The sequence below is a fragment of the Dromiciops gliroides genome, chromosome 3 (genome assembly GCF_019393635.1).
Source record: "Dromiciops gliroides isolate mDroGli1 chromosome 3, mDroGli1.pri, whole genome shotgun sequence".
NCBI lineage: Eukaryota > Metazoa > Chordata > Mammalia > Microbiotheria > Microbiotheriidae > Dromiciops > Dromiciops gliroides.
The window spans coordinates 452457923-452483969 of record NC_057863.1 but is presented as its reverse complement, the minus strand read 5'-3'; the positions used below and the strand labels follow the sequence as shown (position 1 = coordinate 452483969).

Genomic DNA, 26047 nt, shown 5'->3' with positions numbered 1-26047 from the left:
AATATTATAGGTAAGGAAACTGAGGTTCAAGAGAGGTTGTCACCTACTTAAGGATACAACTTAGTAAGAAGGAAGGTCAGCTTTAGAACACAGTTTCTCTGACTCCAAATCCAGCACTCTTTCTACTGTGCCACATTTCTGTGAAGTTCCAAAAATATTGTAAACAAAGGCAGCATCTTTGGAATGTTTTCCAGCTTCACAAAGTAACTAAGGGTCTGCTATGTATATTTAAAAAGCAGTTCCATTGTAGCTGAATTGAAGTAGCTCAAAAGTTCACATGGACTAATTGTGCCTGACCTGTGGTAGAGCATTCTGAGCTCATATTGGCCTGATCAGCCAGTCAGACACACTGTAACTTAACGCTAACATAGTGATGTCATTTTGGTCCTCTTTGAGAATGAAAGACAGGGGCAGCTAGGTGGCGCAGTGGATAGAGCACCGGCCCTGGAGTCAGGAGTACCTGAGTTCAAATCCGGCCTCAGACACTTAACACTTACTAGCTGTGTGACCCTGGGCAAGTCACTTAACCCCAATTGCCTCACTAAAAAAAAAAAAAAAGAGAGAGAGAGAGAATGAAAGACAACAACTAACCAACCAACCAACATTATAGCAATATCTGGAATGTGTGTGTGTGTGTGTGCGTGTGTGTAAGTTTTACTATATCAATCAGTATACACACAAGAGATGCTAGGTTCTTCCAAAGGGTCTTCTTTTTATTATCTGTAGCACTGAAAATGGTGGGAGATTTAAGCAATATTTTGCCAAAGAACAGGAAGAAATGAAGCAGGGCAAAGAAGGGAATCAAGAAACATAAAGCACTATGCATGAAAACATTTTCAGAAGACTAGTTTTGTAGATGCAAAATTGAAGAGCTAAATCTGCATAATTAGTACTAGGCCTAGTTGGGTAAAGGTGAAGCATACCAATTCTCCTCCCCCCGACTATATCTTCTCTACACCATGTTATCTACACTGGGAAAATAGCCCATACTTAAATTAGTTCTAATTTTCCAAAAGTTGAAAATATTGTTATATTCTCTTTTTGGACACAATACTGATATTCATAAGAATCCTACCAAGACCAAAGAATTATCTTTCATCTTACATGTTATATTTAACAAGATCATGCACACTTTAAAAATACTTTGACAAAACTGATTTATAATTGATTAATAGTTCAATGAAATCCCACCCCCACCCACACACACCCCCCATAGACACACTCTTTCTAGCCTATTGATTATTTGTGTCTATTTTTTCTTGTCTAACTGGGTACTTGTTATTGTCCCATCCATTTTAAATTTTGACCATTTTCTACCCTTTCTTGGTGAGTATCAGCCATATCCTCCCTGGTCAGTATTTCCAATCCATCTCCAGTGAGATATGAAATTGGTTTTAATTTAGGGCAATCTACCTCACTTCCACAGTTCTCTCAGCTATAATGTGATAGGGTTGATCTCTAAGATTAATTTTAGTTCTAAAATTCTATAAAACATATATACTTCCTTTATCAAAGATGATGGTCAAATTATTTCAGTAGAACTTAACTGTACACTTGGAAAAAAGATTACATTATAGTCCTTTGATACTGAGTCATGAGTTACTCTTTTAAAGATTCAAGTTAGCCATATGGGTTATGTGCCACACATATTACACATATATGTATGTGTGTATGTGTGCATGTGTATATAATGTGGCTGAATTTTAACAAGTTGAAAAAGTGAGGCACAGCAAAAAGAGTTCTGGATGTGGAACCAGAGATTCTAGTTTCAAATCCCTGATTTTCTGCTTATTACTTGTGTCTCTTTGACCAAGTCACTTAACCTCTCAGGGTATCAATTTCCTTACTTGTTAAATGATGAGGTTGGACTAGGTAACTGCTGATGTCCTTTCTACCTCCCCATTTGACCATTATAGCTTTCATTGATTTCCCTTTCCTCTGGATTCCATTAGTGTATACCACCTAATATAACCCTTATTTTTATTGTCATAGACTGTTAGATTTATAAGGGACCTTAAATTGCCCACCCATCTTGGGACAGTGGAAAGAGAGCTAGCTATCCATCTCTTCTTATTCCTTATGGACTCATGCCATATGAATCTCTCATTTCTCTTTTTTTGAGGAGACAGTTCTTCAATGATATCTCGTTCATCAGTTTTGGAGCATAGGTCATCTTTGGAAATGTTATAGCCTACTTGCTTGCAACACATGCAACACTTTCTACTATTTATTCATTTTTGGTTTTGGTATTATTTCCACTTTTTCAGAAAGGAAAAAAAATAGTAAGAGATAAGTATAGAGGCAGAAAATAGAAAATCCCCATAGGATAACTGGTCTCTATACAGTCAAATATAAACAGAAAGGCCATCAAGCTAGCCAAGGCATTCAGAAAAAAAAAAAGATACATAAAGATGAGCTAGTGCATTGATCTGGAAAATTTAATTGTAAATCTTATTAGTAATAAAAAATTTGTAAGCATGAAACCTGATACTTGAATAATTTCATGTGTAGGAGGTGGTCAACAAATATTTTCTAATCCTCATTTGCCAGTCTACATGAACAGTTTTCTGCGTTTCTTTCAAGAGAGGCTAGCTGTCTATTTGGACTACATTAAGACTAAAGGGAAGATCATACAAGTAAATGAATCATTGGTCATGCCCAGGCCTTTTTAAAAAGTGTTTCACATGAAAGATATGTTAATATCTAAAAGTAAAAGGAAGAGCTCAACCAAATGAAAAGTTAATCAACCAACAAGGATTTATTGATTTTTTTAAAAATCAGCAGATCCTCAAGTATGTAGGGTTAAAGAAGAAGACAAAGACATGGTCCTTGCCCTCAAATGAGTTTATAATCCAGTTGGAAAGATATAAATCAGAGAATGAGATTGAATATTTCTATTTACTAACTAAATGATCTTGGGCAAGTCATTACACTGATCCTCAGTTTCCCCATATATAAAATGGGAGAGTGGGCTTAGATGACAAAAACTCTTCTGTTGGACACTTCAAAGTCTTCACAGCATGGTTTTTGGTTTACCTTTTAAAGTTTATTATACATTATTCCCTTTCACACACATTGCCAAACTGGTCTGCTTGGCCTTTCTCAGACACAATGTTCCATTTCACATCTCTATGCCTTTGCATTTGATATTCTTCATGTTTTAAATACCACCTCACCTTTGCCTCTTAGAATTCCTAACCACCTTTAAAGCCCAGTACAATTACTTCCACATAATGCCTTTTTGCCCCTAACTGCTAGTCTCCCCAACCACCAAAGAATTTCTTTTGTACATAATTTATATTCTCTAATATATGTGCAATAGAATGTAAGTTGCTTGAGAAAATGGACCATTTTATTTTTTTCTTTGTATCTCAAGTAGCCAACACTGTACCTTGCCTAGAGTAAGCATTTAATAAATAGTTGGTGATAGAATAAAAAATCTATAGTGGATATACAGAATAACCTCAGAAGTTGTGTATGGGAAACTCTTTATTTTTTTTTTAATATTTTTTTTGTAGGGCAATGAGAGTTAAGTAACTTGCCCAGGGTCACACAGCTAGTAAGTTTCAAGTGTCTGAGGTCGGATTTGAACTCAGGTCCTCCTGAATCCAGAGCCAGTGCTTTTTCCACTGTGCCACCTAACTGCCCCCAAACTCCTTATTTTACAGCTGAGGAAAGTGAGACCTACAGAAGTCAGATGGCTTGCCCAAGGTAACAAAGGTAGTAATCATCAGAGGCATGATTTGAATTGAGATTATCTGGTTTCAGAGCCAGTCTATTTTCAACTGTGTCATGTTAATAATCTAAAGTCCCTTCTAACAGTAAAGACATAATGAGAATAAAAATAAGGATTTAATAAAGTAGTAATGAATAAGTGTTAAAAGAATTGATAGGAGAGGGAAATCAATGAAAGACAAAGTGGTCACCAATAGCATCCTGGACAAAGTGTGCTATGAGTTGGGCTTCAAAGAATGATTATAAATTAAATGGGTAGAGAGGCATTTCCAGTAGAATGATGAGGTTAAAAATGGCAAATGCGTGGAGACTTAGACATGAGCACAGCATGTTGTAAGAGGCTAGAATGTAAAGTGGGGCTAGGTTATGGAAAACCTTGAAAACTAAGAGAAGATCAAAAGTCATCAAGCACTATTAATAGGGAGATGATGAAAGTTTTTGATCAGGGCAGTATCATGAATCAAAGAAATGCCATGACAAAAGAGTCAAATGAACTGAGTATGCTTGTCACCTACAAATATTATGATAATATATATTTATGTGTAGGAAGAATGGAAAATTCTGGAACTAGCAAGATCGAATAGGAGATTGTTTCAGAAATCCAAACCTAAGATAATGAGAACCTAGACCTAAATGATTTAATTGAAAATGGAGGATATTTCTATGAGACAAACAATATTTGATGATTTATAGGATATGTTAAATAAAGGATAGGGATAAGCCCCCAAATGACTATAAAGATTTGAGTATAGATGAAGGAGGGAATATCAGGGAATGAAAAAATTAAGAGGAGAGAGAGAGAGAGAGAGAGAGAGAGAGAGAGAGGTGTTTTAGTGGATGGTATATGAGAGGGAGAAAAAGATTAATTCCATTTTAGGCCTATTTAGTTTGGGGTAAAGAAGTGAATGGTACAGAAAACCTATACCAGAGACTAAGGCAAAGAATTTATTCAAAATTGAGTGTGCTTTCATAAGATAAAGAAAAAAAAAAGATTAAAGGCAAAAAGATGTGAAGCAAAAACTGAAATACTGTCAGGATACAGATATATTGACCAAAGCATATAAAAGAAGGAAGCCCTTAGGTATTATATGGAAATATCTCTATCCAAATTTAGTCACATGACAAAAATGGGGGGGTGGTGGTGGCAGAAAAGCTTTGAAACCAGTTAATTTGTCTGTGTTCTTTTATTCATCTATCCCACCTTGACAGTTTTCCACAAGTCCTATAACAGAGTACATTTTAATAATTATTTTGAATTTGAACACCAATCTATACAATCCCTGTAGGCATATTTTATATTTCTACCACATGTCTTATCATATCTGTCTCAATGGACAATTAACTTTTAGATATTAACTAGGCATATCAAGAACAGTCATTTTAATACCAAGAAGAAGAAAAAAGACATATGGTTAAAATATATTGGGAGGAATTAGAATTATGCCACAATATAACAAGGCAGTACTGATATTTTTTAAAACAAACAAAAAATCCTCTCAAACTCCATAAACCTAAGGTTCAAAAATGGAAACCATGTGAATTACAGAAAGCCTTGACCAGTATTTATTGCCACATGCTTTAGAAGCAATTTCCATTTTGATGGGCTACTTCAAAAATGGTATTCTGAAACAGTTAGGTAACATAAAAATATAGGATCAAGATTATGTCTGTCAGATGAAAAATACAGCATTTATGCAGCATTATATAATCCATTCAATGGTTTATGAGCCCAAGGTCCCCATGGGAGTGTCAGAAATCCACATAATGTTCTCTAGTGTTAAATTTTGTATTTGGACTACTGAATGAGCAGTGGTGGTGGTGGTGGAATATTTCATTAAAAAAAAACCCAAAAAACCTCTTTGACTCAAATTTTTTTTTTTTGCTACCAGGCAAAATAAGCTCAAAAGTATAAATTATTCCCATAAAGCAATGTAACATTATTTCGATTACCTTAATATCTCTTTAATTAGAATGTAATATTCATGGAAACATAGAATACTATATTTAGAGCTGGAAGGGATCTCCAAGATCATATAAACAAATCTCTTAATTTTACAAATTAGGAAACCGAGGCACAGAAGGTGACTTACTCAGATTTACAAAGGTAGAAGAAGTGAGTTTTGAAACCAGGTTCCTTGATCCAACACTCTTTGTACTACACTTTGCTTTTATCAAGCATGTTAAGTCTGAATTTGATAAGAAATACTACATAAAGCAGGCCAACCTGCACCTTTGAAAGAGTAAGTTACTATTGATTTAGTATTAAAATAGTATGTTGAATAGTTTTCTCTTAAGTGTCAGTTATGTACCACTTAAATACTTTTGCCTTTGATAAAGGAAAAGTGCCTGATCTTTAGGATGTTAGCACTAGAAAGAATCTTAGAGATAACTCATCCAACCTCATCCTGTTATATACAAGGCAAGGTAGCTCCTAGAGGTGAACTGACTTGTCCTCATTTAAATTCTTTTTGTTTGTTTGTTTGTTTTGGTGAGGCAATTGCGGCTAAGTGACTTGTCCAGGGTCACACAGCTAGTAAATGTTAAGTGTCTGAGGACAGATTTGAACTCAGGTCCTCCTGAATCAGGGCCAGTGGGTGCTCTATCTACTGCACCACCTAGCTGCCCCCTCATTTAAATTCAAAGATGTGATTGAATTTCAACATGAAATGATAGAAAAAAATAGTCAAAATAAAAAGAATAAGATGAGCAAATTCATCCAGTTAGAAAATAAAACATTCGAACATCAGTAAGCTAGGGGAAAAAACAACAAAGCATAAAGAGATCTAAGGAAAAAATTGAATTAGAAATCAAACATAAATCAGTCTTGTCAAAAATATTCATGTGCATAATTGTATTAAGTATGATTTGTAATAATAACCTTTTTATACTAGTAAGATTCTTAACATCAGTACAGTGTCCAGAAAAAATATTTAAGAATGGCTTAAACAGTAGCAACAGGAAATGTGTGTGGAGGGTGTATTTTTTGGTTTTGGTTTTGCTTGTTTTTGTCCTGGTGAATAATAGAACAATGAGTGGAAGTTGAACAGTTTTCAAGTTATTCATACTTCATACTTCCATGAATCTACTCTTCATCAGTCTGGCTATTCCTCTAATGTTCCAGATTTTAGTCCATTAAGTACATATAATTACAATCGCTCAAGTACATGAAAGATTATTATTACACAGAAAGTAAGTTGTTTTACCAACTTAAATAAGGACAGAACAGAACAAAACTGGTTTATATTATAGTGAGATGAACTTCTTAGATATTAAGAGGGAGTTTGTTAATACTTAGTATGAGAGAAACTAAAAATAGTGAAATGGTATGAAAAATGAGAATTTCTTTTTAAAAATTAATTTCAGACAAAACACCAGGAGATGAACTAGGAAACATTGAATATCACCTCCAACCCTAAGATTTATGATTACTCATTTGGGTTCATCTAATCTTCCTTTTTATCTCTATGTCTAGATGAGGTGGGTAGAAAGATCTTTTTCAGTACGTTCTATTAGGGATCCTTGAGAGCAAAGATTTCCTTTTCAATGCTTGTTTTGGACATAGCAGGTATTTAATAAAGGTTTGTTTAATTCAAGTAGAAATCATGATGCATTTTTAGGGCAATCTCAATTTTATTTTTTCTGAGGTTGATAGATTTGGAGATTCATCTCCCATACTACATGGATCAATTAGAAAACAATTTTAATTTCTGGGCAGTTTTCAAGTTGCTATGTCAGGGCTTCTGTAAGATTTTGAAGAATAAGGTTATTATCCTATTCCTATAATCTAGTTTCTACAAATAGTACCTTGTATAGATCTCTCCTCTGCTAGATCAGGGGTTGGCAAACTATGGCCAAACTTATCCTGCCTATTTTTGTATGCTCACCACCCTCAGATAAAAAAAAATATATTAAAAAATGTTTTATTGTATTTAAAAACATTTTTAAAAATCATTCTAAGCTCCAGCTGTGCAAAAATAGGTCAAGGATAGGATTTAGGATTTAGCCCTCAGGAGATAGTTTGCCTACCCTTATGCTAGAAGATAAGCTCTAAGAGGCCAGCCCAGGTTACTGTCTTCTTTGTATTCTTCATGGCACTTAAAATAATGCTTTCAATATAGAAGAGAATTAAAAAATAACTGATGAAAGAAACAGCACCAGAAAGTCAATCAGTAGCATGTACTCACTGACCATTGGTTACTGACATTTTTCATCTTGGCCAAGGCATCTTATTAATTTAATTTATTTCACTAAAATTTCAGCTTACTGAAATAGCTTGAAGCCACTGACCAGCTCTCCTCCTCCTATGGGATAATACATTAGGGAGAAAACTGACCCTTTCAAGAACTCAAAGCTGAGCTGGGAGAAAAGGGCAATATGTTCCTCTACAAGCAGGGCCAGAGGAATTTGAAACTGCAATAAGAACAGGATGTTCTGTCAAAGGGAAAAACAAAACAAAATGTTTTACAAACTTTTCCAAGAATTAAGTAAAGATATAAGGCAGCTCTTATTTGAATCAGGCCCAGTTAAATCAACTTCAATCACCTAATTTTATACAAGCAAAAAAAAAAATATTAACTGTTTTTCAAATTTTGTCAGTCATTAGTGTCATATAAAACAAGCATTTAACATACACGATGAGATTGATCTCCCAGATAACCCTGTGAAGTAGATAATGCAAGAATAATTACCTACATTTTACAGATAGGGAAACTGAAGCTCAAGGATATTCAGTGATTTGTGCAAGGTCAAAGGCTAGTGAGTGATGAAATGGATTCCAACCCAAGTCTATGGACTCCGTCTATAACTCAAGGCTCTTTCCACTAACTCATGCTGCCTTTTTCTCTAAAAAGTGAAAAGAAGATTCATTAAAAATATATAATTTGCTTGTTTCTCTTTTAAAATACAGAAATTATGAAAGTGATTTCATACATATTGGATTTCAATATCTTAGAAAAGATTTGTTCATGGTACAATGGGTGTTTTACAAAATAATTGGCTATCAAAATAGTTTGCCTTGAAATATTGCTAGCATAAAAGTGATTGAGGAAAACAGAAGTTTAGCCTATGTAGAGAATAGAAAGACCAAACGGATCTGTTACTTATAGGGAAAAAGTTCGTAGCTGTTTTTTTTTTATCATGTCCAAAAGCTCAGCCCTTGTGATTTGCATAGGAAAAAAAGTAAATTACTGGAGGAGGTGGGAAGGGGAGTTAGAAAGACATGTACATGAACTGATGCAAAGTGAATTGATCAGAATCAGGAATACCAAAAAAAAAAAATTAAAAAAAAAGGTAAAAGCAGTTCTTGCCTTCAAATAGCTCAGCTCTTCCACATCAGAAACATAAGTTACCCTGTCTATCCATATGACTCTGGCATACATGTCCCCTACGTGCACATACCCAAGAAATGTTCACTCCTTACTGTGGATTTGTATGTTTGGAGGTGGGGAGATGTTATTGTTATTGCTATTATTTGTTCCTAATACTATTATTTCACTAAATGAAATATGAATGGTAAATGATTTTGTTTGAACTTAGTGTTTTTGTTTGACTAATGAAAGTAATTACATCACTGGAGACTCATGAGCTACAGTTTAGAGAAGATTCTGATCTACAAAGTAAGTTGAACCAGGGGCACCTTTCTGGGAACCCATAAGGAAAAAGGTCCATGGTGCTATACTTATTTCATGCTGAAAATTATCACCCATAATAATTATTTATGATCTATATAAACATGTTATAGTGGATAGAGTGCTAGACTTAGAGTCAGATGTCTTAGGTTCAAGTCCTACACTGACCGTTTCTAATCTCATAACTACAGGCAAGACGTAAGCTCATAGAGACTCAGTTTCTTCAACTGTAAAATAAGAATAATGGTGTATTTAATGCCATCATATGGATATTATGACCCCAACAAGATAATATGTAAAAACTATATTAGTGAATTATCATTTAATAATTTTGGGAGAAATATTGCTAGCAATGAAATTGTCTCATGAAATCACTATTCATGAGAAATTTCAAAAAGCCCTTCAGAAAAAAGCTGGAAAGACTTTTACATGAACTGATGCAAAGTGAATTGAGCAGAACCAGGAGAACACTGTACATAGTAACAGCAACATGATGTGATGATCAACTATAAATAATTTAGCTCTTCTCAGCAATACAATGATCTAAGACAGTTCCAAAGAACTACTGATAGAAAATGCTATCCATATCCCATGGATGGAGTCTGAATGCACATCAAAACATGCTATTTCCACTTTATTTTTTTCATGTTTTTTTTTCCTTTTAATCTGTTTCTTATCTCACAACATGACTAATATGGAAATATGTTTTACATGATTGCACACATAACCTATTTCAAATTGCTTACCATTTTAGGGAGGGGTCAGTGAAGAAGGGAGACAGAAAATTTGGAATTCGTTTTAAAAAAAGAATGTTAAGAATTGTCTGCATGTAATTGGAAAATAATGAAATACTATTAAACATAAAATAAAACATCACAAAAAAAGATCTTCAGAGTTCCATATGAAATGGGCTAGGATATGCTTTTTTATTATGATATAGTTAAATTTTAGCACATAAATACATTTTCTTCAGTGGCAGAATTTGTTCTAAGGTATTTCTTGCCTTGGATTCCCATAGATTCTAATAAAAGGATTGAAGAATATTTTAAAACCATATCCTCCATAATGTAGTCCAACAGGCTGGCCCTTGAAAGCAGTGTTATGATAGGTTCAAGTATATTACAAATAATCTTATTTACTTTATATAATTTCTTTTTTTTCCCTAAGGAGCTAGAAATATCTCCTACACTCAAAATGTCACTTCTATCAAGTGGATATAATGACATATCTTCTACATTGTATATGATTAATAAGTGTTTGTGGGATTTACTCACTAGAGAGGAGGTGAAAATGATGTCACTTTAAATCAAATTCATCTTAGATTCAAAGAGATGAATGACAAAAAAGGGATATGAATGAAAAACTTCCTCCCTACAACAGGCAGGTATAGCAAAGGACAGCATCTCCCCTTTCAACTAAAGGATTATAATTCCTAACAGGGTTTAAAAGTGTATTCCTAGAAAGGTAATAGACAAGACTGACTTCTGTTAATGTTATGTCCTCTGACATTGAGTCAGTGAAAATAAAAGGAGAGCATATCAACTTTTAGCAGTAGACATGTTAAAATAAAACAAATGAGCAAATTCTAAATAGCCACGCAGAGTAAAGTGACCTAGCCCGGCTTAACAGAGAACCAAAATGTAATCAAATGAAACCTATGATCTTTGTACCTGTGAGGAAAAGAGAGGAAGACAAGAAGACAAACATAATTTAAAAATCTGAGAAGAGAAAAAGAAATCCCATATATGTGCAATATACAGATGAATTATCTGAAACTGCTTTGGCTCTGAAAGAATTCCAGGGCTGACAGGAGGCAGTCAAGTCTCAGGGAGCTCAGCTTTACCAGAGGCTTCATCATCTTTCCCTGACCCATTTTCACCTGAGCAAACTGAAAAGAACTCAAGCCAACACAACAGGGTAAACCAGAGCTATGTGAACCGGTCACAACACCACCTGAAACCATTCGGCTGCTTTCCAAGTGAAAGCAAATCTCTTTGACTTTTGTCTCAGCCTCAAAGCAGATTCCACAACTGGCATAGATTCCCTCTTTTCTTTCTCCCTTAATAAGAATTTTGACTTTTAATTCTCCTCTGTCCCTCCATTCCTCAAGACAAGAGGAGGAAGATGGAAAAAAAAGAAGGCAAGTACACTGGGATACAATAAAGGATGAAAAAGATATTTGGATAATTTTATTGCCATTTAAAAAGGGCTTATTCATGTCTTATATGAGTCTGGTTTTGTTCTAATTTTGATGCAAAATTCACTAGCAGACAAGGTCCTTTCTTGTACACATCTCAAAGTCTCAAAGAAATAGTAAGTCTACCATGTAAAGGAAACTCCCCACATAAATATTATGTAGTTATTTAAATTAGAATCTGGGGGGTTATTTTATTTCTAGGAGGCTGATTAACACGTATATTTTAATAACATGTATGGAAGTAGCATATCAAATCACCAAGACAGGGGTGAGATATGAAATATGTAGATCATCTCATTAGCCATAGTCCCAGGTTTGGGGAAAGTATTACTCTATCGTTATGCTTCTTGTCCAATTTCAAGCTTTCAGCATAATTTATGAACACTTTCTGATTTCCTATTGCCCCTGTGCACTTTGTCTATTCCTACAAATACTTTCTCAATAAATTTCTTATCAATTCACCTACCACTAACTGTGGGGATCAATGGACCCAATTAAACATGGACAGACTATACAGAGTGACCAATATTCTCTCTTCATATCCTTCATTTCCAGTTTCCCTACAATAATGGAAAATATCATGTCAGAAGAAGGTAGCCTCATTGTGAATCTCTGAAATCTCTTGGTTGATTACCCTCCAAATTTAACAAATATAAGTCACCTGAACTTGACTCTCTTTCAATCATTCTGATATAGCATATTCCTGCTCTCTCTATTACAAAAAGGCCTTTGAATATCTCCTGAATCAAGTAACTATTTTAAAGTACATGTTGCAAAAGAACTTATTAAATATTATTCACATGTAAAAAAAAAAGTCATATCAACAACTTTCCAAATGCTCTCTTTCCTCTCTTCTACTTTTTAGAATCTTTTGCTTCAAGATTCATCTCTACTGCCACCTTCTGCGGGAAGTCTTCCCTTGGTTATGCTAGGTTCTACAGTATATCTCTACAAACCTCTAAGGTTTCCTTTCATCTATTCCCTATATATGTTATATATTCCTAGATTAAAGCTTAGATAAAACATTTACTAAGCACTTGCTATATTTCAGACACTGTGCTAATACCTGAAAAATATGAATACAACAAAAATAAATAGTTCCTGTCCTCACTGGGCTTACAGTCTAATGGGAGAATGCAACTTTTTTTTTTTTAAGAGTAGAAATGTGTATGGGGGGTGGGGAGGAGGTAGTAAAACTATCTTAGTGATAGAACAGTACAAAAATAATCTAGGTAGACTTGGGCTGAGCCAGCTTTGAAGTGAGCAATTCTGGCCTGATTTTTGCCTCAAATGGAAGGTCTGAAGAGGAATTTACTCAATCAGAGGAAGACAACACAGGAGTGGCAGAAGCTCCCACATGGCTAGAGCACTAGCTCAGTCCAGAGAGTTAGGAGCTGAGCTGGGTTTAAGGATTTATTTGCATGTTGTCTCCCCATTAGAATTTGCGCTTTTTGAGGTCAGGATGGTTTTTCCCTCTTTTTGTATCCTGAGTGCTAAGCACAAGGCCGGGCAGGTAGTAAGCACCAAATAAATACTTGTTAACTGGCTATTTATTTATTTATTCATTCATTCACCTATTCATCTATTTATTTAACTTTTTGTTTGTTTATGTATTTATTCGTTCATTCTTTTGTTTTGTTTTGCTTTTGCTGGGCAATGAGGGTTAAGTGACTTGCCCAGGGTCACACAGCTAGTCAATGTCAAGTGTCTATCTAAGGCCATATTTGAACTCAGGTCCTCCTGAATCCAGGACTGGTACTTTATCCACTGCACCACCTAGCTGCCCCTTTGGTCATTTATTTAAGTTTTTTTAATTTTTATTTTTTTTTAGTGAGGCAATTGGGGTTAAGTGACTTGCCCAGGGTCACACAGCTAGTAAGTATTAAGTGTCTGAGGCTGGATTTGAACTCAGGTACTCCTGACTCCAGGGCCAGTGCCCTATCCACTGCACCACCTAGCTTGGTCATTTATTTTTATCAATAAAAATAGACATTCAAAAGGCCAGATTTCTAGAAACTACCTAGGAAAATTGATATCTATAACATTTTCCTTAGAATTTTCATGAGATATAACCCTCTTCTTAACTATCCAATCTCTTGTCAAGGGTCCCACCATCCTTCCAGTCACTCAGGTTTCTAACCTCAGAGTCATTTCTTTTTTTTTTTTTTGCAGGCCAATGGGGGTTAAGTGATTTGCTCAGGATCACACAACTAGTTGTTTTTGTTTGCTTGTTTTTTTTTTTTTAAGTGAGGCAATTGGGGTTAAGTGACTTGCCCAGGGTCACATAGCTAGTAAGTGTTAGGTGTCTGAGGCTGGATTTGAACTCAGGTACTCCTGACTCCAGGGCCGGTGCTCTATCCACTGCACCACCTAGCTGCCCCAGGATCACACAACTAGTAAGTGTCAAGTGTCTGAGGCGGAATTTGAACTCAGGTACTCCTGAATCCAGGGCAGGTACTTTATCCACTGCGCCACCTAGCTGCCCCTCTCAGACTCATTCTTAATTCCTCACTTCCTCATCATTTATATCCAATCAGTTGTCAAATCCTATTGATTCTACTGCCATAATATCTGTATCCAATAGTCTCCCAATTGGTCTCTCTGCCTCAAGCCCCTACCCTATTCAAACCATTTTCCACAGAGCTGTCAAAGTGATAACCCTTAAGTACAGGTCTGATCCCAACACTCTCTTGCTCAATAAGCTACAGTGACTCACATTTGCCTCTAGAATCCACAACAAACTCTTGCCTTTAAACCTGATAGCCTGGCTCAAACCAGTCTTTTTGGACTTATTCCACATTCCTTTTCATGCACTCCATGGTCCAGTCAAATTGCCCTTTCGTGTCCCTGTCTCGGTCTTTGTACAAACCATTCCCTATGCTGGAAATGCTGTCCCTACTCATCACTGCCTTTCTGAATATGACATTTCCTTCAAATCTCAGCTTAAGTGCTACTACCTACATAAAGCCATTGTTGATACCATCCCCTCTCTAGTCCTTCCTTCCCTCAATTACATTGAATTATGTATATGTAAATACATATATGTATGCATGTATGCATGTTTGCTTACATGTATGTGTGAATGTCTGTGTATGTATTGTTTCCCTTTCTCCCTGCTTTTGCCATAATGTAAGTTCCTTGGGGTCAGGGACTTTTGGGCTTTTATCTCTAGCACCTAATAATTTGTGACACATAGTAGATACTTAATTATTTTTTGGATGGATTGAAGCAGCTCAACTCCATTTAAAAATTTTAGAAACTTTTTACATTGAAAAGATCAGTTTCCATCACAGTATGTGTTCATGAGACAGGACAAATAGAAATAATAGATCATCTAATATTCAAAACAAAGTGAGTGGCAAACCTCATTGACATACCTTATTCAGGTTCTAGGCTATAATCCTTAGTGCCAGAAAGGAAAACAAGTGAGCTTTCTCTGATGTGGTCTACTATTTATACTTAGGACTCAAGTTGCTCTTACCAAAGAACAAGTAGGCAAATGTTAATACTGAAGCAGGTTAGCAATTATCAGGAGACGATCATAGGAACTAAGAAGGACTTTAGAGGTCATCTAGTCCAATCTACCTCTTTTGCAAATGATAATATTAACCCCCATAAAGGTGAAGTAACTTGCTGTATGTCATCAGTTTAGTAAATAGCATACCCAGGATTTGAACTCAAGCCCTCTAAATTTAGTGCAATACTCTCCATAGAAAACAACTTTATGAGGTTATTTGCATTCAACTATATGTATAAAGCAAGATGATTTTTTTTGGAGGGGGGGCTGCTAACCCCTGCTAACATCAGACTGCGAGTCTTACAAAAATTATTCATTATTCTCTAGAATTCTGCACATTAGCTAGTTGATACTGATACCTTCTAGCTCTAATATGCTGCAATTTTATTCTGTGGGAGCAAGGGGAACAACGCTACTGGGGGGAAAATTGACTATAAAGTAACAGATTCCACAAGCTTCATATGATAATACATTTAATTATTTCATAGTTACATCTTCATATATTACTGTCATGGGGCGGCTAGGTGGCGCAGTGGATAAAGCACCGGCCCTGGATTCAGGAGTACCTGAGTTCAAATCCGGCCTCAGACACTTGACACTTACTAGCTGTGTGACCCTGGGTAAGTCACTTAACCCTCATTTCCCCGCAAAAAAAACAACAACAAGAACAAAAAACATAGATTACTGTCATTCATATTTTTTCTGAGGTTAACTTTCATCATTTTGTTTATACCTATACCATATTCAGTTTTATGTAGTATATGATTAGTATGGTTGTTAGTTATTTATATATCTCATTTTCCCAAAATATCTAAAATCCCATAGGACATCTTAGCTTATTATCTCAGTCTCTCCATCTGTGCCTAGCACAGTGCCTTTCTAGGTGCTTGAGATTTTTTTTATTTTAAAATTATATTCAGACACATTATACTGAACAGATCATAATATTTAGCTAGTATTTATATAAATATTTCAAGATTTACAAAGCAATTTGCAAATATTATCTCATTTTTTCCTCCTAACAATCCATTTCCTTATTGAGGAAACTGAGATAGGCAGAGGTTCAGTGATTCGCCTGAGTCACAGAGTTAACAAGTGTCTGAGGACAAATCTAATCTCAAGTGTTACTGATTCCAGGTCCAGCATGTTGTCCACTGCACTGCTTAGCTTCCATTCATAGCAAAGAAGGTGCTAACCTGCATTGGAAGAAGGAATTTCCTCACCTATAAGTTCCTATGTATTCAGTCCCTCTCCCTCCCCTCCTCCTTTCCCCATTCCCTTTCCCTCTCCCTCAAAATCATGCAGTCCTATGAAGTGGAACCACTGGGGGCACTATCAAAACTCCCATTCCCTCCTCTCACTCCCACTCCCACTGCTGTCACCATTGAAAACTCAGGATATGACTTTAGAGACCTGAAAGAGGATAAAAAACCAACTACCTATCCATATGCTACTCTGCAACCAAATTGTCAGCCTCCTCTATAGTAGCTGAGGGAGAAAGGAGAAAGTGAGAAGGAAAAGAATGACTGGAAGGAAAAAATTCATTTTTAAAATGTTGTAGTGATGGGGGACCCTAGTTGTCCTTCTTCAAAGTGAAAATTAGAAGGGGACTATGAAAGGGGAAAAAAGCATAAATCTCATCCCATTTTTATTACTTTCTCTGGACCCTGACATCTTCCTACATGTTCCTAAGCAGAGCTCTAAATTCTATTCCTTATCCTGTGCCATAATTTGTTATTTTACCAAAAAGAACTCCAAGCTACAGGCCCTCCTCCCTACACAAAAAACTCCTGATGCCCATTCTACCCACCCCTAGCCTACTTTGGCCCTACCCCAGCCTGGGATGAAACTGAGAGAGTCCCACATTCCAACTATCAGGGTTATGACAGAGGTAGATGGGCTCCTAGCACCTCAAGTGGGAACTCCAAGCCTTTTTTTTTTTTAGTGAGGCAATTGGGGTTAAGTGACTTGCCCAGGGTCACACAGTTATTAAGTGTTAAGTGTCTGAGGCCGGATTTGAACTCAGGTCCTCCTGACTCCAGGGCTGGTGCTCTATCCACTGCACCACCTAGCTGCCCCCTCCAAGCCTTTTTTTTTTTTAGGCAATGGGGGTTAAGTGACTTGCCCAGGGTCACACAGCTAGTAAGTGTCAAGTGTCTAAGGCCGGATTTGAACTCAGGTCCTTCTGAATCCAGGGCCGGTGCTTTAATCACTGTGCCATCTAGCTGCCCCCAAGCCTTTTCTTAAAGAGATATGGTTATAAATGGTGCTACAGTTCTGTAGTACTATTTAGTACAGTCTTTCATAAAGTATCTCCTTTATAGTCTTTCAGGTACGTTATTAGTTAAATAGCCTTATTGGTTTTGCACTTAACCTTAATAGTTATATAGGAAGATGATTCCTGAGCACCATTCTGCCAACATTAAAACTAACTTTTAGAACATAAAGCCTTCCTAAATCAAGGGATGCTTATACTATTAAAATCCTATTAGACATTCTGGGTAACTGTTCACTGTTACTGTTCATGCAAAGGATTTTGTTTTTTCAAGGATACTTGAAATCAAAGTGCTTTTTGGCTTGATCAGAGAAAAATGAGGGGTAGCTGGGTGACACAATGGATAAAGCACTGGCCCTGGATTCAGGAGGACCTGAGTTCAAATTCATCCTCAGAAAGAAAGAAAGAAAGAAAGAAAGAAAGAAAGAAAGAAAGAAAGAAAGAAAGGAAGGAAGGAAGGAAGGAAGGAAGGAAGGAAGGAAGGAAGGAAGGAAGGAAGGAAGGAAGGAAGGAAGGAAGGAAGGAAGGAAGGAAGGAAGAAAGAAAGAAAGAAAGAAAGAAAGAAAGAAAGAAAGAAAGAAAGAAAGAAAGAAAGAGATCAGAGAAAAATGAAATTTACTTCAGAAGAATCTGGTTCATTTCCTCCCTTTGACAATGGCAAAATGCCTTAACTGAAGTAATAAAGAACTCCAGTCACTGGAGTAACTCAAGGAGTTTATCCCCTTGCCTCTTGGCAGGAATATACCCAAAATTTACACAATGAAGATTTCAATAATAAATGAGTTAATGTGTGTTCTCAACAGAGTTTTAAAATAACCGCAACACAGGAGATTCTAGATTGGAAAGGCAAGCTAACTTCTGATTCAAGAATCTTAAACCAAGAAGAGAAGAGAGATAATTACTTGATTGAATAGAACAGATTAGAGAGCTCAAAATAGTTGGGTGAGGGGCAAGTGTCTTGTTATTTGTTTAGACTCAGAACCCCAAACTCATCTAATTTTACTCTAAGAAATAACAGAGAAACCATTTTCCAGCTGTTAAAAGTCAGTGAGGAAGAGAATAAATACAGTTCAGGACTCATTTTTTTTAAAGTTTATACTTTTCAAGCATATACTTAAGTGTTTAATATATTTAACAAACTAATTATTAAACAAAACTGCCTGATAGCACTTTGAAAAAGAAAACTATGAAAATTGTCATGTGAAAGCTTACTACCATTTCCATGGTAAATCTCTTAAAAGAAATCAGATGAGTAAACCATCTTGGGGGAGAAAATTAGACACCAGGGCAAGTTCCCAGATCAAGGGGGTGATTTTGCCTGAGTTCTAGAAATATATCTTATTTATGTAATAGCTAAATTCCTGAAAAGTTCTGTGAAAATACAATTTTCTGGCAAATTTTAATGCATTAGGGAAGGTTACCATGGAAGAAAACTCTAGAATGAGTATTTTTCATAAAAAGAGTATTTTTAATGTCAATACTTGCCCTCCCATTTCTTTTTTTTTCCTTTTTTAAAAGTGACTTGCCCAGGGTCACACAGCTAGTAAGTGTCAAGTGTCTGAGGCCAGATTTCTTATCCATTGTTCCACCTAGCTGCCCCTCCCCCTCCCATTTCTGTTTAAAAGTCTATAATATTGTATAATGAGTTTTTCTTGTAAAAGATGGGCAAATATATTTGTGTCCCACATACTGTCATTATTCTCTCCCTTCTCACCAAGATTTGACCATACTTGTATGCTTTGTGACTTTTTAAAAAAAATCTAGTTAAAAACCTTCAAAGTGCTAGAAATCTAACTGTGACTGCTGACAAAGAAAAAGTGATTTGGGAAAACTGTAAAAACTCACTTCAGTTATATTATATAGGTCTTCAAGCCATGCAGGATAGTTTTGAACTGTATTATTAAATTATTTGTGGCATATAGTCAGAAGAGGAAGCTGTCATTCATTCATTAATTGCCTATTTGGTAATAGCACATAGTGGGTATACAAAAAATGCTGTCCCTGACCTCTACCAGCTTCCATTTTAAATAAGCATGACAGATGTTTTTTATAAAAATATGTATTTTGTTGGGGAAAGTTATATTTTTCTTTTCCTTTTTAAAAAAAATGTGAACTGTATTGGGGAAATTGTTTGACAGTGATGACTAGGGGAAGGTAGACTTCCTCACCCTAATTGACAAAGAGAAGGAGGTTGTTTCAGTCATTTGGGATGCTGTTGAAGAAGATACAGAGTCGAAAGCAGGAAAAGTAATGAGGTCTCTAAGCAGTTTCATTTGAAGAAGAGGAGCGGGGGAAGGGAAGCCTGGCATAGTGCACTGATATACAGTTTAATAAGATCCAATAGGAAGCAAGACTTTTGGGTGGGGCCTTGACAGCAAGAAAAAGAGCTCTAAGAGTCAGACTAACTCCTGTTTCAGGAGCCACTAGTCTAGATGATAGTGGATATAATCCAGAATTTAGAGACTAGGCTGGAGCAATGCCATAAATAGTCTATATTGTGGGAGTGATGACAGGCAAATTTATAGATAAGAAGAAAGAGAAGAGTTCAGTCAAGGTTACAAGCAATGGAGGCAATTGGAAGGGGGAAATACAATGGAGTGGTGTGTGAAGATATTCCATTTGTGGATGAAAAACACTTCTGCCTCTGATCATTGTGTTAAAGTGAAAACTAGCTAACCTTAAATTGTTGTGGACTTTTCTGCAAACTGATTTCATGCCCAAGTATCATCAAAACAAAACCCAATTTTTAACAGCAATGATTTTATCTACAATAGTGCCACACCTTCAATTCAATTTAGGAAATTAACAAATATTCTTACATTGCCATTATTCCAATATTTGTAATTATTCTTGGATGTGCTATCCATTAGACTATAAATTCATTGTCTTACAAATCTTGGTAGCCCTAAAAGCAATTCAATTGTGTTTTGCATATAATAGGTGCTGAATAGATATTTGTTAACAAATGCTAAAAGTATGTACCATATATGTCAACTACTGAACTAATTTGAAAATGTTGATAATCTCTTCCAGGATAATCTCTCCTCTTAGGATTCTCATAGCACATTGCTCTCCTTTGTCTCCTCCTAGATCACTGACCATACCTTCTCAATATTCTTCCCTGGATCTTTATCCATGTCACTCCCTTAACTATACATTTAATAAAGTTCATATGTTACATGTGTGTCTGAGTACTTGGTAATTTTCCATTGTTGATTTATGAATAAAACAATGCAGTTCCATTCTTTCAGTTGTTTTAGAAACTATATATCAAGGAAATAAATTCTTTAAAAATAATACAGAGCTGGGAAAACTGGAATATAGTATGGCAGAAATTAGGCATAGACCAATATCTTACACCTTATACTAAAATAAGGTCAAAATGGGTACATGATTTAGACATAAGAGGTGATACCATAGGTAAATTAGGAGAAGAAGGAATAGTCTATATTTCAGATCTTTGGAAAGGAGAACAGTTTATGACCAAACAAGAGAGAGAATATTATGAAATGCAAAATGGATGATTTTGATTACATTAAATTTAAAAGTTTTTGTACAAATGGAAGCAATGCACCCAAAATTAGAAGGGAGGCAGAAAGCTGGGAAACAATTTTTATGGCCAGTACTTCTGATAAAGGCCTCATTTCTAAAATATATAGGGAAGTAAATAAAATTTATAAGAATCCAAGTCATTCCCCAATTGAGAAATGGTCAAAGGATATGAACAGGTAGTTTTCTAATGAAGAAATCAAAGCTATCTATTCCCGTATGAAAAAATGCTCTAAATCACTATTGATTAGAGAGATGCAAATTAAAACAACTCTGAGGTACCACCTGACACCTATCAGATTGGCTAATATGACAAAAAAGGAAAATAAGAAATGTTGGAGAAGCTGTGGAAAAATTGGAACACTAATGCATTGTTGGTGGAGCTGTGAACTGATCCAACCATTCTGGAGAGCAATTTGGGATTATGCCCAAAGGGCTATAAACCTTTGCATACCCTTTGACTCAGCAATACCACTTTTGGGTCTTTTTCCCAAAGGGATCATGGAAAAGGGAAAAGGACACACATGTACAAAACTATTTATAGCTGCTATTTATGTGGTGGCAAGGAACTGGAAATTGAGGGGATGCCCATCAACCGGGGAATGGCTGAACAAGTTGTGGTATATGAATGTAATGGAATTCTATTGTGCTGTAAGAAACAATGAGCAGGAGGACTTCAGAGAAACCTGGAAGGACTTGCATGAACTGATGATGAGTGAGATGAACAGAACCAGGAGAACATTGTACACAGTATCATCAACATTATGTGTTGATCAACTGTGATAGACAAGATTCTTCTCACCAATACAATGGTACAAGAAAGTTCCAGGGGACTCATGATGGAAAAGGTTCTCCCAATCTAGAAAAAAAAGGAACTGTGGAATATGGATGCTGATTGAACCATACAATTTCTTCTGTTTTTGGTGCTGTTGCTTTTCTTTTTTGAGGTCTTTCCTTTTTGCTCTGATTCTTCTAGTATAACATAACTAATGCAGAAATATGTTTGAGATATATATATATATCCTATATCAGATTACCTGCTGTCTAGGGAAGGGGAGAAAAATTGGAAATTGGAAATCTTATCTAAACAAATGTTGAAAACTAAAATAAATAAATAAAATTTAAAAATACAGAAAAGTTAAGTGAATCCTAACATGGTACTGTAGAAACAGCATTTATTTAGGCAAATATTAGCATCTACTAAGACTGAAACGCTGCTTCCACATAGCCTATGTCTAATTTTCCCTAAAAGGTAGACTCAATTGGTCTACGGAAGGTTCAAATGACATAGCTTCCCAAATGTTCAAGACATAAAACCCTAGCCCCTGAATAAAGGCTCTTCAGGCTTGACAATCTATTGTGGGAACTAATATATCTTTATGACTGAGTATGCTGCCATAACAAATGAGGAAAGATGAGAGATAAAGGAAAGCTGTACCCAATTAAATCTACATCTTTGCTAACTATTCTTTGCACACTACTGCTAAGGAAATGTTTATACACACACACACACACACGTATGTATATATAGTGTATGCATATATAGTATACACATATATGTATGTATATATAGTGTATATGTATGTATGGAGAGAGACAGAGAGACAGAAAGAGAGAGAAGAGACAGAGACAGAGACAGAGATACTTTTGTCCTGTGTCCTCTTCTCTTTTTCCTTTTTATTAATTTACTTGGTGATCTGATCAGTTCCCATGGGTTTAGCTATTATCTTTATCCAGATGATTCCCAAATCTATGTATATAGTCCTACCTCTCTACTGGCCTTCCATCTAGGGTAACTTAGTATCATCCCTTACTCCTCACTTTAGCTCATGCCATATAATTAATCCTTTGTCAAATGTTGTTATTTATACTTTTCCCAACATCTGTCATATGTCTCTTTCTCTCCAGTCACAGAGAAAACAACCTTCATCATCTTGGGCCTTAACTATTGCAATAGCCTTCTAATTGGTCTGCCTGTTTCAATCTGTCACAGTGCCAATGCCAAAGTTATTTTCTTAAAGCTCAAGTATGACCATATCGCTCCCATCCCCTTTGGATAAACTCCAGTGGCTCTATGTTCATTCAAAGGTTAAATAAAAAGCATTCAGTTAGGCATCTCAACTTCTTCATTTTCTTTTCCATTTTTTTTTCCCATTTCCATTTCCATCACACTCTACCATCCAACTATGTTTTGGCCTACTTGTAGTTCATTGCAATGCCACTCACTCCCTTTCCATGGTTTTGCATTAGCTATCTCCATGCCTGAAAAACTCTTCCTTCAGAAAACTTGGCTTCCTTCAAATATTTACTCAAATCCCACCTTAAACAGATTTTTTTCCAGCCTTTCCCCAGGCCCCCTCTTATATAATGTTCCAATGCCCCATATCATATCCTATATGCACCAGCTTATTTCCGTGTTATCTTCCCTTTTAGAATTTGAGTTTCATGAAGGCAAGGACTGTTTTCCCCTTCCTTTGCAACCCCAGAGCTTATCATAATGCCTGATACATAATAAAAGGATAGTACATGCTTGTTGACTAGCTCAAAATGCCATATATCTGTTACCTAAGGACTAATCTAAGTATGGAGAGGCTTATTACCAGAAAGCTGACCATCAAGGAATATTTGTTTGTCAGACAAAACAGCTCATGAAAATAATATATCTAGGTGAATAGGGATAATAATGCACATTGGTAGATTATCCACAAAAGTGAAATAACAGATTCCTGAAGTATTTAAGTATACACACACACACACACACACATACACACACAACCTCATAGCACACCACTGGTTAATGCCCCAGGCAAACATAGCTATAACTAGATGCTGAAGGCAAGAAGCTATCCCTAACTCAGGAGTGCTAGTCATTCCCTGCCACAGTAAGGCTATCTGAGGCATTAAGTCTCACAAGACAGTGTTTCAAACATGTGGTACTAGAGGGAATGTTATATCCATGGAAAAGAGTATTTCTTGAATATAGGTGCTGTCTGGTCCCCTTTGGTATAGAATGATGTTAACTAAAAGCTATGCCAATTTAATTCCTACTACTAATACCACTATATGGGCAGCTAGGTGGCACAGTGGATGGAGTACCAGGCTTGGACTCAGGGACACTCATCTTTGTGAGTTCAAATCTGTCTTCTGAAACTTACTAGCTATGTGACCCTGGACAAGTCATTTAACCCTATTTGCCTGAGTTTCTCATCTGTGAAATTATCTGGAGAAGAAAACTGCAAATCACTCCAGTATCTTTGCCAAGAAAACTTCAGATGGGGTCATGAAGAGTCAGAGAACCCCAAAACAATACATATATATGTACATATACATATGTGTGTGTGTGTATAAAATCTCCCTAGTAACTCTAGCAGACACAAATCTCTTCCTTTCTTGAATGCTTCTTATGCTTCCTGAGTATCCTTCAAATTTTGGCATGTAATTATATTCAATTCAGCATTTGATAGTATATTATTTTCTATTGGTTTCTAGTTATTCCACATGTCATCTTTCCAAACCTTTGAGAGGAGGGGCTAAGTCGCCAACTTCTTTTGTGCCTCACAGGGCACCTAACACAGTGCTAGACACCAAGCAAACACTAAATAAATATTATTAAGGTTGAAAAAACTCTGCTTCCTTCACCTCCAACATTTCTAGGTGAGAAACCAAACAAGAACCTGACCACTTAATGACATAAACCAACAACTAAAATCAAACAAACCCAAATACAAATGAATATTGCAAGTGGCCACATTTGAGTTTTAAATATTACTCCATTATTACAAGTGTAATCCCTGCAGAATAGACTGCAGATCACACATTCTGTTCATACACATGCTTAAGTCATTAATGTCACCTTTAAAAATAAAGGACAGAAGATATACTCTTAAAGAGGTAAATTTTCAAAACACCACACAGGGTCACATTTCATATCTGTCCATACAGATTAGAGCCAACCACCATTTAAAACATTGTTACTCTCTCACCTGTCCTCTGTTCTAACATATTGCATGTGATGAAGGTATTTTTAATGTTTCAATATTCCAATCAATTTCCATGGAATACCGTTACAAACCAGAAGCCATTTTTTGCTTAAAAAAAAAACAACAACCCTATAATTCGCTTGTCGATAGCAAAGCAACTATAGAAATCATATGACTGAAATGAAGAAAACAAAAACAGTCATTTAAATAATGAACTCTTCTTCTATTCACTATTTGCATTACATTTTAAATCAATCCATTTAAAACAGATTTTTTTTTCAACCCAGCACAGTACTATTTCACAGCCTGATAAGCTATATTTCATGGAAAAACAATATCTTTGTGTAATGAAATGGTAATAAAAAAGTACCAATTATCCCAGTATTTTCTCAAAATAGGTAGACTTTCTTTCATGCCCTAATTTTATGTTTTCCTTTGCCCCACACTAAAAGCTCAGCATAATTATCCCTGAACAGGTTGAGCAAGGTCTCTGCAAAATCTGCTCAGGGTGATTATTTAGCTTTTTTTTTTTTTATTTGTGGAATTTAGTTGAGACTGTTACAAGCGGTTTATCAAAATAACTGCTTGATTGGCTTTAGCAGTTTTTCGTAATTGAAAAAAAAAGAAAGAAGAGTTTTCTAATAAATGGAGGGAGAAAGAGGTTAAATACTTTAATTACTAACTTGCAAAAAGATTTCCATTTGAATATGGAAACAATGTAAAGGGGTTCCTTATTTTTATGGGACTGGAACCACTTCAGAGGATTTAATGATACTGCTGGGCAACAAAAATGGGACAGAACAACAATGGAATTTCTGAGCAAGCTGGCTTAAAATGTAATTGTTTAGCAGGATATTTGAAATGTGTTTTCTATGAAAGAATAGTGAACGTGCATGATGTATTTTTAAAAACGCAAAACCAGTGACCTTCATATATGTTACTATCTTAAACTCACAACCTAAAATTTTAGACCCTATTGTGTAAAGCAGCTGTGTGTAGGAAACAAGCAGATCATTTTTCTTAACATAGTCTGGTAGACATTATTTGGAATTCAGGTAAATATTTTTAAATTTTTAAATGGCCCTGGCTATTTTTGCTCTCAACTCTGATTTTCATTGTTTATAGGAATCCTTGCTAATGTCTTAAAAACAACAACAACAACAGAAA

At 35.7% G+C, this 26047-nt stretch overlaps 1 protein-coding gene across 2 annotated transcripts in view; it reads right to left on the bottom strand.

Moving 5' to 3' along the window:
- Positions 1-26047, bottom strand: part of FIGN (fidgetin, microtubule severing factor) — a 190779-nt gene that overhangs the window by 131065 nt on the left and 33667 nt on the right. The window lies entirely within an intron of this gene.